The sequence below is a fragment of the Dreissena polymorpha genome, chromosome 4 (assembly GCF_020536995.1).
Source record: "Dreissena polymorpha isolate Duluth1 chromosome 4, UMN_Dpol_1.0, whole genome shotgun sequence".
Lineage (NCBI taxonomy): Eukaryota > Metazoa > Mollusca > Bivalvia > Myida > Dreissenidae > Dreissena > Dreissena polymorpha.
This window is the reverse complement of record NC_068358.1, coordinates 121,524,480-121,540,659: the sequence shown is the minus strand read 5'-3', so window position 1 is coordinate 121,540,659 and position 16,180 is coordinate 121,524,480. Positions and strand designations below refer to the sequence as shown.

General features: G+C 39.7%; 1 protein-coding gene across 3 annotated transcripts in view; it reads left to right on the top strand.

Moving 5' to 3' along the window:
- The window catches only part of LOC127880064 (swi5-dependent recombination DNA repair protein 1 homolog), a 74,196-nt gene that overhangs the window by 40,284 nt on the left and 17,732 nt on the right, over positions 1-16,180 (top strand). Inside the window, exons 4-5 of one of the 3 annotated variants that reach the window (XM_052427295.1) lie at positions 7,084-7,259; positions 11,551-11,641. The exons of 1 other annotated variant lie outside the window; for it this stretch is intronic. The gene's annotated coding sequence lies outside the window, so the exon portion shown is untranslated. The remainder of the gene's footprint in view (positions 1-7,083; positions 7,260-11,550; positions 11,642-16,180) is intronic. One more of the 3 variants, XM_052427296.1, reaches the window with a different exon arrangement.

Here is a 16,180-nt window from a genome sequence, read left to right as displayed (position 1 = left end):
AGTTGCGATGGCTTGTCATAAGTAGCTGACCTAGCCAAGAGCCGCTGCAGCATCCGCTTCATTTCCCTGTTCTCGTCTCTCATTGTTTCCAACACAGTTAAAATCTGTGTAACTGCATCTGAAGACAGAGTTTAAAAAAAAATGTACCTAAAATTATGTTGACAATAATATATACCACAGCTGGGTCGGATATAATTATATCGGATGTGTGCCGATATAATGGCAGCGAGCCCGATTTGTCCCAACAGCTGTTGTACGGCTAGGGCTGATTATAGATGTCTTGCACCGCTATGCCCGTCAACGTCAATTTGTTTCTTTTATTAGTAGAAGTATTATTATAGATTACTAAATGACTGTGTATTTTATATTTTTAAAGTTGGATTCTCTGTTTACATCAATTATTTATGTAATTAACTATCAGGCATTTTATAAGCTGTTATTCCAAAACTGTTATTCAAGCACAAAAATTAGTTATGTTGTCCTATGAACTGTTTTTGGAAGGCTCTTCAGCTGGACTTAATGGGAGTGACCGGCCTCTGTTATGCACTGCTGGACATTCCTTGTAAAGACGATGTTGGCAAACGAGGCGGTGGTGAATATTTTATTTTCTGAAATAAATGTACAATAAACATTAACAATTTAATTATTTCTTAATACACAGACTTTTTTAATATTCTGCAAATATGTGTTTAAATAATCATTAAAATTTGTCCACAGGCAAACAACCTTGGCTTGAGTGCATGTAATCAAAGACCTATACAAAAAACATTATAAATTACGTCTTTGATGTAATACGTTTAAATTAGTATTAACAATGTATGAGATAAGTAAGATTCTCATGCATAAGCAGGATTACTAATTTAGTGTTCCATTTTTTAACCAGGTTTTCCGAAGGAAAAAACTGGTTATTAGATTGGCGAATGCGGGCGGGCTGGCGGGCTGGCTGGCTGGCGGGCTGGCGGGCTGGCTGGCGGGCTGGCGGGCTGGCGGAATAAGCTTGTCCGGGCCATAACTATGTCGTTCATTGTCAGATTTTAAAATCATTTGGGACATTTGTTCACCATCATTGGACGGTGTGTCGCGCGAAATAATTACGTCGATATCTCCAAGGTCAAGGTCACACTTTGAGTTCAAAGGTCAAAAATTGCCATAAATGAGCTTGTCCGAGCCATAACTATGTCGTTCATCGTCAGATTTTAAAATTATTTGGCACATTTGTTCACCATCATTGGACGGTGTGTCGCGCGAAATAATTACGTCGATATCTCCAAGGTCAAGGTCACACTTTGAGTTCAAAGGTCAAAAATGGCCATAAATGAGCTTGTCCTGGCCATAACTATGTCATTCATTGTGAGATTTTAAAATCATTTGGCACATTTGTTCACCATCATGGGACGGTGTGTCCCACGAAAGAATCACGTCAATATCTCCAATGTCAAGGTCGCCACGACTAAAAATAGATTTAAAAAAAAAAAAAAAACTTACAAAGGGGGTTAATTTTTTTTGGTCATTTCAAAAGTTCAGTTTGAGTTTTCTCCCTTTATCAGATTTTTTTTTCACAATGAAAACCTGGTTTTGTGACAATTTTGTCCCTTGTTCAGACATGCGCCTGTCTGCTATAAATAGCTTGTATTGAAATTTAGGCAGAATCAAGTTGAATTAAGAAGTTTAACTAAGAGATTGATCTATGGTGACAAACGAACGTAACGGCTTACGTCGTGAAAATACATGACAAAGGCAAAGCGAATAAAAAAATCTAATAATTTCCAATTCAAATTATTGAACACACAAGCATTCATTGAAGTAACAGATAAATAAATAATGTGATTAGCAATATATATCTGATTTCAAAAGAAATATATAATTACGTGTATAATATCACAATTTAACAAATTACCGTTTCGAGTGTTTTTGTTTTGAATGTTTTCGCGAGGCGGAATTAACATCTGCGCATGTGCATATTATTTAAATACTTTATTTTTCTGCGCGATTATTTAAATTAGAATTATCTTCTTGAAAATAATTTCATATTAATCATAGTATATATATTATTTAAAACAAGACCATATCAAAAACAGAATTTTCAAAAAATGTGCGCCCGATAGCTGATTTTGTCCTTTGTTGGGCGGCCCAAATGGGTCCCGTATGGGAACCATATGGGCTGCATATTATTTGCTTATGCATTGATTTTATATTTTTGGGTAAAATATTAGCAGTTTAGATCAAGTTTGTCATACATACGTTTTAAGAAATTAGTTTTTAATCAAATAAATAAAAGTTTATATCTTTTTCCTGATAGCGCAGTAATATGGGACCTATATGGGACCCTTATCGGCATTCCCACATGGGCAAGCCCATATAGGTCCCAAATGACTTCCATATGGGCTAACCCATATGGGTTTGCCCAGAAACAGCCAGGTAGCTTAATGTTGTCCTTTGTTGGGCAGCCCAAATGGGACCCATATGGGACCTATATGGGCTGCATATTATTTGCTTATGCATTGATTTTCTATTTTGGGGTAAAATATTAGCAGTTTACATCAAGTAAGTCCAGCATATGTTTTAAGAAATGAGTTTTTAATCAAATAAATACAAGTTTACATCTTTTTCCTGATAGCGCAATAATATGGGACCCTTAGGGGCATTCCCATATGAGCTACCCCATATAGGTCCCAAATGACTCCCATATGGGCTTACCCATATGGGTTTGCCCAGAAACAGTCCAGTAGCTGATTTTGTCCTTTGTTGGGCGGCCCAAATGGGACCCATATGGGACCTATATGGACTGCATATTATTTGCTTATGCATTGATTTTCTATTTTGGGGTAAAATATTAGCAGTTAAGATCAAGTTAGTCCAGCATACGTTTTAAGAAATGAGTTTTCAATCAAATAAATACAAATTTACATCTTGTTCGTGATAGCGCAATAATATGGGAACTATATGGGACCCTTATCGGCAGTCCCACATGGGCAAGCCCATAAAGGTCCCAAATGACTCCCATATGGGACCCGTATGGGCTGCATATTATTTGCTTATGCATTGTAATTGATTTTCTATATTTGGGTAAAATATTAGCAGTTTAGATCAAGTTAGTCCTACATACGATTTAAGAAATGAGTTTTTAATCAAATAAATACAAGTTTACATATTTTTCCTGATAGCGCAATAATATGGGACCTATATGGGACCCTTGTGGGCATTCCCATATGGGCTAGCCCATATTGGTCCCAAATGACCCCCATATGGGCTTACCCATATGGGTTTGCCCAGAAACAGCCCATATGGGATCCATATGTGCATGTTTGCTGGGATATTCCTTTCATATTTGCATACTTGTTTACCAACATTACCCCAACCTATAAACAAGAGCAGACCACTATATCAAGCATTTTGACATAATTATGGCCCCTTGTACACTTAGATAATTGAACATTTTGCTTTAATTGCCATAACATCTTTATTAATGATCAGATTTTATTATTACTTTGAAAAAACAACACTTACCTGAATATCACAATTGATTCCACCCAAACAATACCCCACGCCCCTACCCAGAATCCCTTCCCCCCTCTCACCCCCTCCACTCTCCCCCCTACCTCCCCCAATTTTTTTTATTTTTTTTAAACATCATCTAATAAATTACCCCACCCCACATTATACCCCCCCCACACCCCCTACCTCCCCCCTACCCCCCTCCCCCCTAAAAGATCGTCTAATAAATGACCACATCCCACATTATAATCCCTCTCAACCCCCCCCCCCAAAAAAAAATCAAAAAAATCTTTTTTTCATTTTTTTATTTTTGAAAGATCGTCTACTAAATTATTGAATATGAACAATTTCCCAATGATGGCTCACGGTATACTGTCAATCACTCAAATAGTCGAGCGCGCTGTCCTCTGACAGCTCTCGTTATGTTCCTTATTTGCTTTTAGATCTCTACCAACAGTTTCACTATGTAAGGGAAAGAAACAATAACAGAACACTATGTTGTGTTGTAAATGGGCATTTTATTTTAAATGCAATAAAATAGATACCACAGTGAACTAACCATCAACCTCTGGTAAGCCGAATATGTAAAATAATATCTGAGCTGCCTGTAGCGCCCGCAATAAGAGTATGAAAAAGCAAAGCCAACCAGTGACAGAGGAAGAGGAGGGGTGGCGGTGGGTTTTTGAGTAAACAATAAGCGTGACTCTCCTCCAGAATTTTTTGCAACATTGAGGCTGATGCTGTGCTCCAATGCTTAAAAACAGTCATGTGACAAATATCCTGTCATTGATTGGCTGTGCCTCTCTGGACTACTTTATTATGGCCAGCAAACACTAAATTCAACTCGCAAAGCATCCACATAAAAACTTTTTATGAAATCATAAAATACATTTATGTTCCTTATTTGCTTTTAGATCTCTACAAACAGTTTCACTATGTAAGGGAAAGAAAAAATATTTGTTTTTTGAGGGATTTGGGAATTTGATCCAGAATGGATGTCATGTTGTTACAAGGAAGAGCATTTTTACCATTTTGTACAAGTGAGGTGCTATGTTGATAAGCAACATTGCTTCCTGATTCACTATCCTCATCCGAAAATGGTTCCGGTACGTTGAAAAACATGGCCGCCAGGGCGGGGCAGTATTCCTTATATGGCTATAGAGAAACCTTGTGAACACTCTAGAAGTCACAATTTTTGCCCAATCAACATGAAACTTGGTCAAAACATTGGTTTAATTGATATCTCGGACGAGTTTGAAAATTTTCCAGATCTGTGAAAGAACATGGCCGCCAGGAGGCGGGGCAGTTTTCCTTATATGGCTATGGTAAAACCTTGTTAACACTCTAGAGGCCACATTTATTTCCAATCTTCATGAAATTTGGTCGGAAGATTGGTTTCAATGATACCTTGGACGAGTTCGAAAATGGTTACGTTTGCTAGAAAAACATGGCTGCCAAGGGGCGGGGCATTTTTCCTTATATGGCTATACATGTATATGGCTATAATAAAACCTTGTGAACACTCTAGAGGCCACATTTATTGTCCAATCTTCATGAAATTTAGTCAGAAGATTGGTCTCAATGATATCTTGGATGAGTTAAAATATGGTTACGTTTGCTTGAAAAACATGGCTGCCAAGGGGCAGGGCATTTTTCCTTATATGGCTATATATGGCTAAAGTAAAATCTTGTTAACACTCTAGAGGCCACATTTATTGTCCAATCTTCATGAAACTTGGTCAGAAGATTCACCCCAATAATATCTTGGACGAGTTCAAAAATGATGCTGGTTGGTTGAAAAACATGGCTGCCAGGGGGCGGGGCATTCTTCCTTATATGGCTATAGTAAAACCTTGTTAACACTCTAGAGGCCACATTTATTTTCCGATCTTCATGAAACTTGGTCAGAAGATTTGTCCTAATGATATCTTGGATGAGTTCAAAAATGGTTTTGGTTGCTTAAAAAACATGGCCACCTGGGGGCGGGGCATTTTTGCTAATATGGCTATATATCATGCTTTAGTAAAAACTTGTTAACACTCTAGAGGCCACATTTATTGTCTGATCATGAAACTTGGTCAGATGATTTGTCCCAATGATATCTCGTATGAGTTCGAAAATGGTTCCGGTTGGTGGAAAAACATGGCCGCCAAGGGGGCGTGGCAATTTTTTCCTTATATAGCTATAGTTAAACCTTGTTAACTCTCTAGAAGCCATATTCATTGTACGATCATCATGAAACTTTGTCAGAATATTTGTCCCAATTATATTTTGGACAAGTTCGAAAGTGGTTCCAGTTGCTTGAAAAACATGGCCACCAGTGGGTCATTTTTAGCCAGGTTTTCCGAAGGAAGAAACTGGTTATTAGATTGGCGAATGCGGGCGGGCTGGCTGGCTGGCTGGCGGAACAAGCTTGTCCGGGCCATAACTATGTCGTTCATTGTCAGATTTTAAAATCATTTGGCACATTTGTTCACCATCATTGGAAGGTGTGTCGCGCGAAATAATTACGTCGATATCTCCAAGGTCAAGGTCACACTTTGAGTTCAAAGGTCAAAAATGGCCATAAATGAGCTTGTCCTGGCCATAACTATGTCATTCATTGTGAGATTTTAAAATCATTTGGCACATTTGTTCACCATCATGGGACGGTGTGTCGCACGAAAGAATCACGTCAATATCTCCAATGTCAAGGTCGCCACGACTAAAAATATAATTTTTTTTTAAACAAACTTACAAAGGGGGTTAATTTTGTTTATTCATTTCAAAAGTTCAGTTTGAGTTTTCTCCCTTTATCAGATTTTTTTTTCACAATGAAAACCTGGTTTTGTGACAATTTTGTCCCTTGTTCCTTATATGGACTTGTGAATCTTCATGAAACTTTGTCAGTGTATTTGTTTAAATGATATCTTGGATGTGTATGAAAATGGTTCTGGTCTGTTGAAAAACGTGGCTGCCGTTCAGTAGTCATGAAAGTTGGTAAGAACATATTGTTCTAATGACATCTTGGGTTGCACAGAACAGGTCAGTTCCTTTGAATCTCAGGTGAGCAACTTTGGGCCTTTCAGGCCCTCTTGTTTATTTTCAACTGTGGAAAATGGTTTTCCATAGTGTGAATAAAATCTTTTCAGAGACATTGTCATCCATATCCAATTTGTAGGCCTCATAAACATGCTTTTTTAGTGTTTTAAATGGCAATAATTTGTCATTTGAATTCAGAATACGATCCCCATATATGGATGAAGAAGTCTCTATCCAGCTGATGCAATTCAATACTTTGCATTCCTATGCCGCTCATACTTGGAAATGTTGCCAGAATATTGTTTTGGGACTTCTGCCTTGCTTTAGTTAAAGTATTTTTGTTGACATGAAGAATATTTTGAAATGCTTTTAGACATACTCCTTGCCCATTGCCCAAATAAACATATGTAAATATGACCCATTCCAACGTTAGTACTCATTCTTTTATGGTAAGATTTAATAAAAAAACTCGGGTGCATTTTTAATATTGTGTCCTTGTAAATTGTTTCAATACAGTTTTAACCACACTTGCACATGTTTATAATGCTTTATTCGATGCTGTCAAAGTTCAGGGCTCTCTGAGGCAGCTTCCTCGAGGAATGATGTAACGGCTGTTGACATTTTGTTTCAAACGAAAGTGTGTAAAAAGACCAGGCAGTTGGCAAACACAAAAAAAGAATGTGACACCAACGTTGATCTGCTGTTAAATGAAGCCAGTTTATTGCATACACATTACTATTACGGTATGTTTTATTCATATTTTCTATACTTAAACAAATAATACTCTTAATCTTTTTTTTTGAACAGCTTTTCTGCTGAGGCGTCCAAATTTCCTCGATGTCTGTAGGGGGGTGGCAATTCAATTTTTAGTTTTTATACCCCTGGTAGGGGGGCATATAGCAGTTGAACTGTCCGTCAGTCTGTGTGTCCGTCCCAAAACTTTAACATTGGTCATAACTTTTGCAATATTGAATATAACAACTTTATATTTGGCATGTATGTGTATCTCATGGAGTTGCACATTTTGAGTGGTGAAAGGTCAAGTTTAAGGTCATACTTCAAGGTCAAAGGTCAAATATATGGCTTCAAAGCAGCAAAGAAGGGGCATTGTGCTTCTGACAAACACATCTCTTGTTCTCTTCTGTAATTGGTTGTCTTTTGTATACCATTGGTTGCCAATTTGAAGGCGTCCGAAATCAGCTATTTCAGAACCTTATGTTTGAATCCTCAAGTGCCTTTATAATTGGTACTGCTACTTATGCAAGCGTACTGTGAGACTTTTGCAGGATAAAGTCTGAATGTTTTGGAGACTGTTTTAATTGTCTCCACAGAAATTCATAAACCTTGGGGACTTATAGGAACTCTATATTGACTGGCCCTTAATGTCTGTTCAGAATCTCTTCGATTTTTTCTTCTGCTTGTTTTTTATGCCCCCCAGTAGGGTGGCATATAGCAGTTGAACTGTCCGTCAGTCAGTGTGTCTGTCCGTCCGTCCAAAAAAAAACTTAAACATTGGCCATAACTTTTTAAATATTGAAGATAGCACCTTGATATTTGGCATGCATTAGTATCTCATGGAGCTGCACATTTTGAGTGGTAAAATTTCAAGGTGAACATCATCCTTCAAGGTCTAGGGTCGAAAAAACAAAGTCAAGGGAAGTAATAAGTTTTTAAATGGACATAGTTATCTGACCTGCCCTCTTATATATTTTTGTTAAATAAATCAAAGCGGTGCAGTAAGGGGCATTGTGTTTCTGAAAAACACATTGTGGTAAAAGGTCAAGGTCATCCTTTACGGTCTACGGTAAATAATACAGATTTAAGGGAAGTAATAAGCTTTAAAAAGGGAGAAAATTATTCAATATTGAACATAGCCACTTTATATATTTGGCATGCATTTGTGTATCTCACGGAGCTGCATATTTTGAGTGGTGAATCTACAGTCACGGTAGTGGCTTTTAATTATTTGCTACTAAAAATAGACATTTGTTACAAACAATTATTTTCAAGGGAAGTAATTTATATAATTATAAATATCATATTATATATTTCCTTACCAAGAATTGAAGTTCTTTTCACACTTACTGTACAGATTTATTATTTTGATTCTTTATAACCCAAATGATTGATTTGTCAAAGTTTTTTTTAAATGATATAATTATAATTTCTTTGATGTTCATTACATATACAAACTCTGCCAGTTTATGTAGTATAAGCAACCCCCGCCAATAGAAAGTATATAGGAAACCCATAATGACACGAACAATTAGTTACTCTTACTAAATATACCTCGAGACGAAAACCAGGTTAAAATTAACGGCACCCCTTAGACAAAACACGGGAGCACGCATGGCGATAAAACACAAAAACACCAATCACACAGATTCATCTGATATCCTGACAAGATAGATCATCGCAGCTAATTCATAGATTAAAATTAAATAATAGACCTAACTTAGGCAACATGAAAGTATGATACTTAGGGTCCTAAGGACGGCACATAAATAAAACAGACCCAGTCACAAAACTCAAATAAACACAATCATTTCACTCCTTTATTTAACCTTAAACAACGCACACACACTCATATACACAATAATTAATCCTTGGACGGTAAAATCCTCAGCAGTTTCAATCTTAGACTGTTCAAGAACTCATCCAGCCCCGCAGCACTCAAATGCACCCCGTCCCTTAACCAATGAACGTCTCTATCACATACATACATCATTGATGACACTGGAAAGTACCTCATCACATACTTCGCAATAGCATTCCCTATCCTAGAAAACTGATCTGGCGTTAAGGCGGGGTCCCTAAACACCCAACGACCACAAATGGCAGCCACCACAACGGTGGCGACACCTCTTGCTTTCACCATCCGGCACAATCCAAGGATGGCCAAACCTATGTCCCGGGGCTGACAGCTAGCGGTGATGTCATTTCCCCCGAGGCAGAGGATCACAACATCGGGACCCCATTGCAACATGTCCTCCATAAGATCCATATTCGGTTTCATCACCCGCATTCCGCCCTGGCCAAAATAACGATAATGCCCAGGCACTTAGTAAGCAAAAGAAAATAACATTAATAAAAACAACAACACTAGGCTACTAAGAAAATAAAGAATATTAGGGGGGAGCAATATAAGAATCTATAAATAGTAAACTATAACCACAGCATTGTAACCTGGCTGTTAAGCCACACGGGTCAGTATTATACTCCAAGGACAATTAAACCAGTAACACTCACTATGATAATAAACCTAAAACAACTCATCATCTATACATACATCTGGAATCCCTCCACAGCTGGACATTAGGGCGACATAACTATCCCCGTAAAATGCTATCCTTGTGGTCGAAGTAGTCATATTGGTTAATAAAACTGAATTGAAAAATGACTCCCGCTTAACGTATTTATACCATGAAAAGTGCAGAATATGTGACAAATAGAGATAATTAAAATTTACCTTCCTCTACACCTGAAACGCCGACTAATAAAGCGCGATAAACAGCCTTTAAGCACATAGCGCATTAAAAAAGGTGAACATTCCACACCTAACTCATAACAGTCAACCGCCGCCTTTAACCGCGAAACTATTACCCGTAATTGCACACCGCCAGAAACATCAATCAGCCTACATTTAAAATACCCCGCTAAGCAAGCTCCCACTGCGTATGCCTTATTAAAATAAAATATAAATATTACAATATAAATACACTAGATAAATTATCTCCTTGACAACCTAAATATTGAACCGTAGACCCTTGTGACTGCTGAAAGCAGGAGTCCCGAGTGGGACGCCGCGGTGATGCGGAAGACGCCGCAAGAGAGGAAATATTATAATAGTATATATATATATTGGTGTGTATTTGAGATTTATTTACAGATACACACAAATATATATATATACTATTATAATATTTCCTCTCTTGCGGCGTCTTCCGCATTCCGCATTCCGTATATATATATATTGATTTATCCCAAGATTTTATTCAGACATCATATATCCGTAACAATATCTCTTTGACCTCATACTAATAGTAACTTAAGGTTTAATTCCCATATATATTGCAAAACAAACATAAACATGTACGGAAAGGACTATTTTTATGATTTTTGCGTAATTAAATTATCTCCCTTGCAAAATCAAGATATAAGGAAAATCGCATTAAAATTAAAATTAAGGGTAAAACTAGATGCATACCTGCACTTAATCTATAAAATAAAGCGATACAGTAGGGCATACTAACTATCCAGAGTCTTCTTGCATAAATTATCTTCCTTAGGCTTATCCGAAATAGCAAAAATATGCATATAAACAAATCGCGTAACTTACAAAAGTGCGAATAAAGCGCGTTCCGGTGCCGGACTAAAAACACACTTAGGTAACTACAAAACATCTTCCCTGTATGCCGGACCCTGTCCGTGGACTATAGCCATAAAGGAACCCTCTGTGCGGGCACGGATGACGGGTCACTTCTGTGTGTCAATGGGGCCGCTCGCCCGGGCCCGCACAGAGTGAACCTACGGTATTATCACGGCCTGAGCATAACGCGGATATGACAACCGACCTATAGTTACTCCGTCGCAGGGCATAGCCAACGGGTCACACCTGTGTGTCAGTGGGGCCCCCTGGTCTGTGCCCTGTGACAACGCCACGGACGGGCAAGGGCTGACAAGCTACACATTATAACCCAGTAAAACAACAACAACACTCTCTTACTAAAACAACAGAAGGGATTACGGGATTCCAAATCATGAAATGTATCGGCCGCCTGTCTCGTTTACAACTGCGACCGTACAACATAAACGCAATTTAACCCCAAGGGCACGCTATCAGAATCAATGACGGATAGGTACACTTGATAAAAATAAAAACGAACATCTGTAACCACTATGTAACGATATGGACAAATCTAAAATCCCCCCCCTTTGTAAACCAAAAAATCGGGCTAACAGTATCCGGGTTCCGCGAGACCCTCCCCCCCTGTGCTGGTCCTCGTTATTTTAATTTTTTTCCGCTGCACCCAGCATGCAGCAGCCGACGACGACGGTAGTGGGGTAAGCACGCAGACACTACACTTCCGCACAGAGACGGAAGCCGCATCAAGTGCGCACTCAGGTAACTCAATAGAGAAACCTTCAGTACAACCCCTTTAGATGTAGATATCACAACCATTTTATATATGCATTATATTAAAAAATGTTGGATGGAGCGTGTCGGCTGGGGTGGTGAGGCGCCCCCCCTCGCACTGTGGCTCTGTCGACACGACCCACCCAAGATTACCAAAAAAAAGAAAAGTGATGATAATTAGTATATTTGTTTTTCAGTGTATAGATAGAATAACTCATTGCAGTCCATTTATTTACTAACCATTGAAATAGCCACAATAACACATAGAACTGCTGCCTCTGATATCATACATAACCCGAACCAGTAAAGCGCTCACTCTCCTAATACCAAACTACAACGAAATTGTCTAAGCCCACAAAACAAAATAGTCATCTTGGTCCATTTACACACACTCAGTCCCTCTCTTCTATCATCTAGTACATGATCTGTCAAAAATCTAGTCTGACCCTCACAACAACATACAACCATTACCCAAAATAGCAACAGAGAGTGCCCAAACTACTATAAAATATGACACAAGGCAGCAGATCTGTATATGTACCAATACTAACACTATATACTAATATGTCCTCAGCGAGAGACGCTACATGCCGTCCCTCTTGAAAGATACTGAAAAGAATGACTGTTTGCAGTTCATTGGTACACTAACCTTTATATGTTCCTATGTAGCCGGATTGAACCCTTAGCTCGACATGCCCTAGACCAGACCACGATACTAACCTGGCATATTACACAAACACATAGGAATGCTGTCTTTGCTTTTATAACCAGAAACACTAACGTGTGCGCTCTCCCTAATACCAAATTTACTCAAACTCAGCCCCTCTCTTCTTTCATTAAATAAATGACCTATCAAAACTAGTCTGGCAATTACAACACCACAGTCTCACAAGACACTTAACACATCAATAAGAAAGAATTTACAAAGAGATTGTCTGCCCCCCAACGAACTAGTCATCTCGGCCCAATCAAACAAACATAGTCCCCTTCTTCTATCATCAAATACATGATCTTTCAAAAACTAGCCTGCCCTTCGCAATAACATCCAAACTATATACCAAATAACAACAGAGAGAGCCCACGTTACCGCAAGTTATGACACAAGACAGCAGAACTACACATGTATATAAGCACCAATACTAACACTATGTACTAATATGTCCTCCGCGAGGGACGTTAAACGGGGGTGCAGTGTATCGGTGCTATACACCGGGCACTTAAAAGAACCAGCGCCTCTGGAATCGTGGCGTTTCCTTTATCCTGCTCGAACCCCCACTAACACCTCTCATGGGGCGGAGAGCACAACAACCACACTTGGGTAAATGAAAGCTAGAATAAAGGACATGATCTATAATACTATGAGTTTTACAAATTAATATAAAACATAAATAAATCATATGATATATCAACGGCGTTTTTAGATCATTTATTTACTTTACCTATCCAATTATAATAGCAAATACAACATAACTACAAAATTAATACATCCCAGCTTGATACATGGTCTGGATGTTTGGCAGGCAGGTGGGAAAGAACGATGGTGACTCTGGGTAGGGCTTTGGGTGGCTCCATGGTTGGTTTGTGACTGATTTGTTGTCGCGCGCAGCGAGTGGGTGGATGAGGGTGCTTGTCTGTGGGGTCTCCAGCGGTTGGGTGCACGGGCTGGGGCCGTATGCGCGGGGGGGGGGGGGGGGGGGGGGGGGGGGGGGGGGGGCTCGGGCTTGCTCGGCGTGGATGCGCTTGTGCGGGGGGTGGCGGGTTCTGCGATCTGGGAACTGCAACAATATACAACCCTTCACGACTGACCGACGACCGTAAATAACCGACAGACACCTCCTCTTCCGCTCCAGACAAATGCACAACAATCACATACCACACACTATACACAACCATACACAGATCACCACCAAGGAACCCGGAACACACTTGCGTAGCGCTCTCATACGCGCAACCCGTAATGAGTGGGGGTGTGAGAGCGATACGTGTGTGTGTTCCGGGTCTTACGTACCGGGTGGTCGCGTGGAGTGTCTTGTACATTAGTAATGTGCGGGACACTCGGCGGGATCCGCACCTCATCACCACCTTCAGGTAGATAGCACATTAAGGTCTCATTGGCCAACGTGCAACGAACTCTTTTTAAAATTAAAGTATTTGGCGAATACCCGGGAAGCCGGGGTAAATTTGACCTACTTTGACTCTAAAATTAATCTTTTTCCCCTGAGAGGTCACAGGGGCAGGTCGGGCTATCGTAACCTCGTGAAGAGGCCAGTAGGACCTGTAAATAAACTCTGAAACGCACACGTTCATTACATACCGGTGGACTTATGCTCATAAATACATGATAAACTCAGGCTATAATCCTTTTTAAACAATAGGCCTTGGTTGTCGGTGATCTCTGACATGGTCATATTTGACTGTGAGACCCTCCCCAACCCCCCAACCACCCACCCCCCCACCCGCAGTTGGATTGGACAAAATTCAAGGGAAGTGATAACCTTTAAAGGGAGATGATTTCTATACCTGCCAAATGATAAATAGAAATTTTACTTCAATGCCGCGCAGTATGGGGCATTGTGTTTCTGACAAACACATCACTTGTTAATGCTTTGTTTGTAATGTCAGCGATGTTTGGCGATACGACCTCACCAGTTTACGTTGTCTCTGTACAGAATCGGTTAATTCTGTTATTAGATTGTTATCCTCCTCATCCGAGCAGCTTTCCTCGTCTTAATAATCATGCAGTTTGTCTAGTTCACCGTCCATTGGGTCCTATTCCGAATCGGAACTTTCGGCAAGTGTAACCTCAGATGCTTCCAACTGTTTGGACGGCCCCTACTCGCACATATCTGAGTCCCAAATTGGTGATTTTTTTACGGCCCTGTCTCTCCTTGGTTTTTATACGCCCGTATAAAATACGGGACGTATTATGTGAAACCCCTTGGCGGGCGGCGGGCGGCGGGCGGCGGGCGGAAGGCATCACTTTGTCCGGACTCTAATTCAAATTGTATTCATCCGATCTTCACCAAACTTGGTCAGCAGTTGCATCTAGTTGATATCTAGGCCAAGTTCGAATATGGGTCATGCCGGGTCAAAAACTAGGTCATAGGGTCAATAAGTGCATTTTCAAAGGGGCCACTTTGTCCGGACTCTATTTCAAATTGTATTCATCCGATCTTCACCAAACTTGGTCAGCAGTTGCATCTAGTTGATATCTAGGCCAAGTTCGAATATGGGTCATGCCGGGTCAAAAACTAGGTCATAGGGTCAATAAGTGCATTTTCAAAGGGGCCACTTTGTCCGGACTCTATTTCAAATTGTATTCATCCGATCTTCACCAAACTTGGTCAGCAGTTGCATCTAGTTGATATCTAGGCCAAGTTCGAATATGGGTCATGCCGGGTCAAAAACTAGGTCATAGGGTCAATAAGTGCATTTTCAAAGGGGCCACTTTGTCCGGACTCTAATTCAAATTGTATTCATCCGATCTTCACCAAATTTGGTCAGAAGTTGTGTCTAGATGATATGTAGGTCAAGTTCAAATATGGGTCATGCCGTGTCAAAAACTAGGTCACGAGGTTACTTAGTGCATTTCAAGCATTTAGCATGGTGTCCGCTCTCTAATTGAAGTAGTTTTCATCTGATCTTCACCTAATTTGGTCAGAAGTTGTGTCTAGATGATATGTAGGTCAAGTTCGAACATGGGTCATGCCGGGTCAAAAACGAGGTCACATAGTGCATTTCAAGCATTAAGCATGTTGTCCGCTCTTTAATTGAAGTAGTTTTCATCTGATCTTCACCAAATTTAGTCAGATGTTACATCTAAGTGATATCTAGGTCAAGTTCAAATATGGGTCATGCCGGGTCAATAACTAGGTCTTGAGGACACTTTCAAGCATTGAGCATGGTGTCCAAAACCTTCGAACGGGCGTATCTTGTGACAGTTTGGCACTCTTGTTGCGTTTGATTTCTGTCATGTCTTTTTGAAGGTTTTCAATTGTCGATTCCATTTCACCCACTGATTTTGCAATGTCCGCAAATTTACTCATGTTTTTGCTAAGTTCCTCTTCTTCCCACCTTTTCTCAGGGGTCCCTGGAGGGTTTTGTCCTGGCTGATCGGACATTATATGTTCTACAAAGTAAAATTAAACTCCGGTATAAATGTTTGCTGCATTTAGATTAAGGGTGAAATTTCTTTATTATTGCTGTTTGTGGCAAGAATAAAATGATATTCGTTCAAACAATCCCTATGGTGATCCCGGATTGTTTAATTTCCATTTTTAGAACCGACCATTGAACTATCAGTAATTCTAGAACAACTCTCAATGATTATTTTGATTATTCACACAATGGCTGCCACTACAACTGACAGCCCATATGGGGGCATGCATGTTTTACAAACAGCCCTTGTTTGATTTATAATATTAGCCTAGTAATCACCAGAAATTGCAACTAGAAAGACTATAAAATAGTACAATTAGTGAGGGCTCGAGGGGGTGGGGGCAGTGCCCTTTATTTCCGTTGTGTATG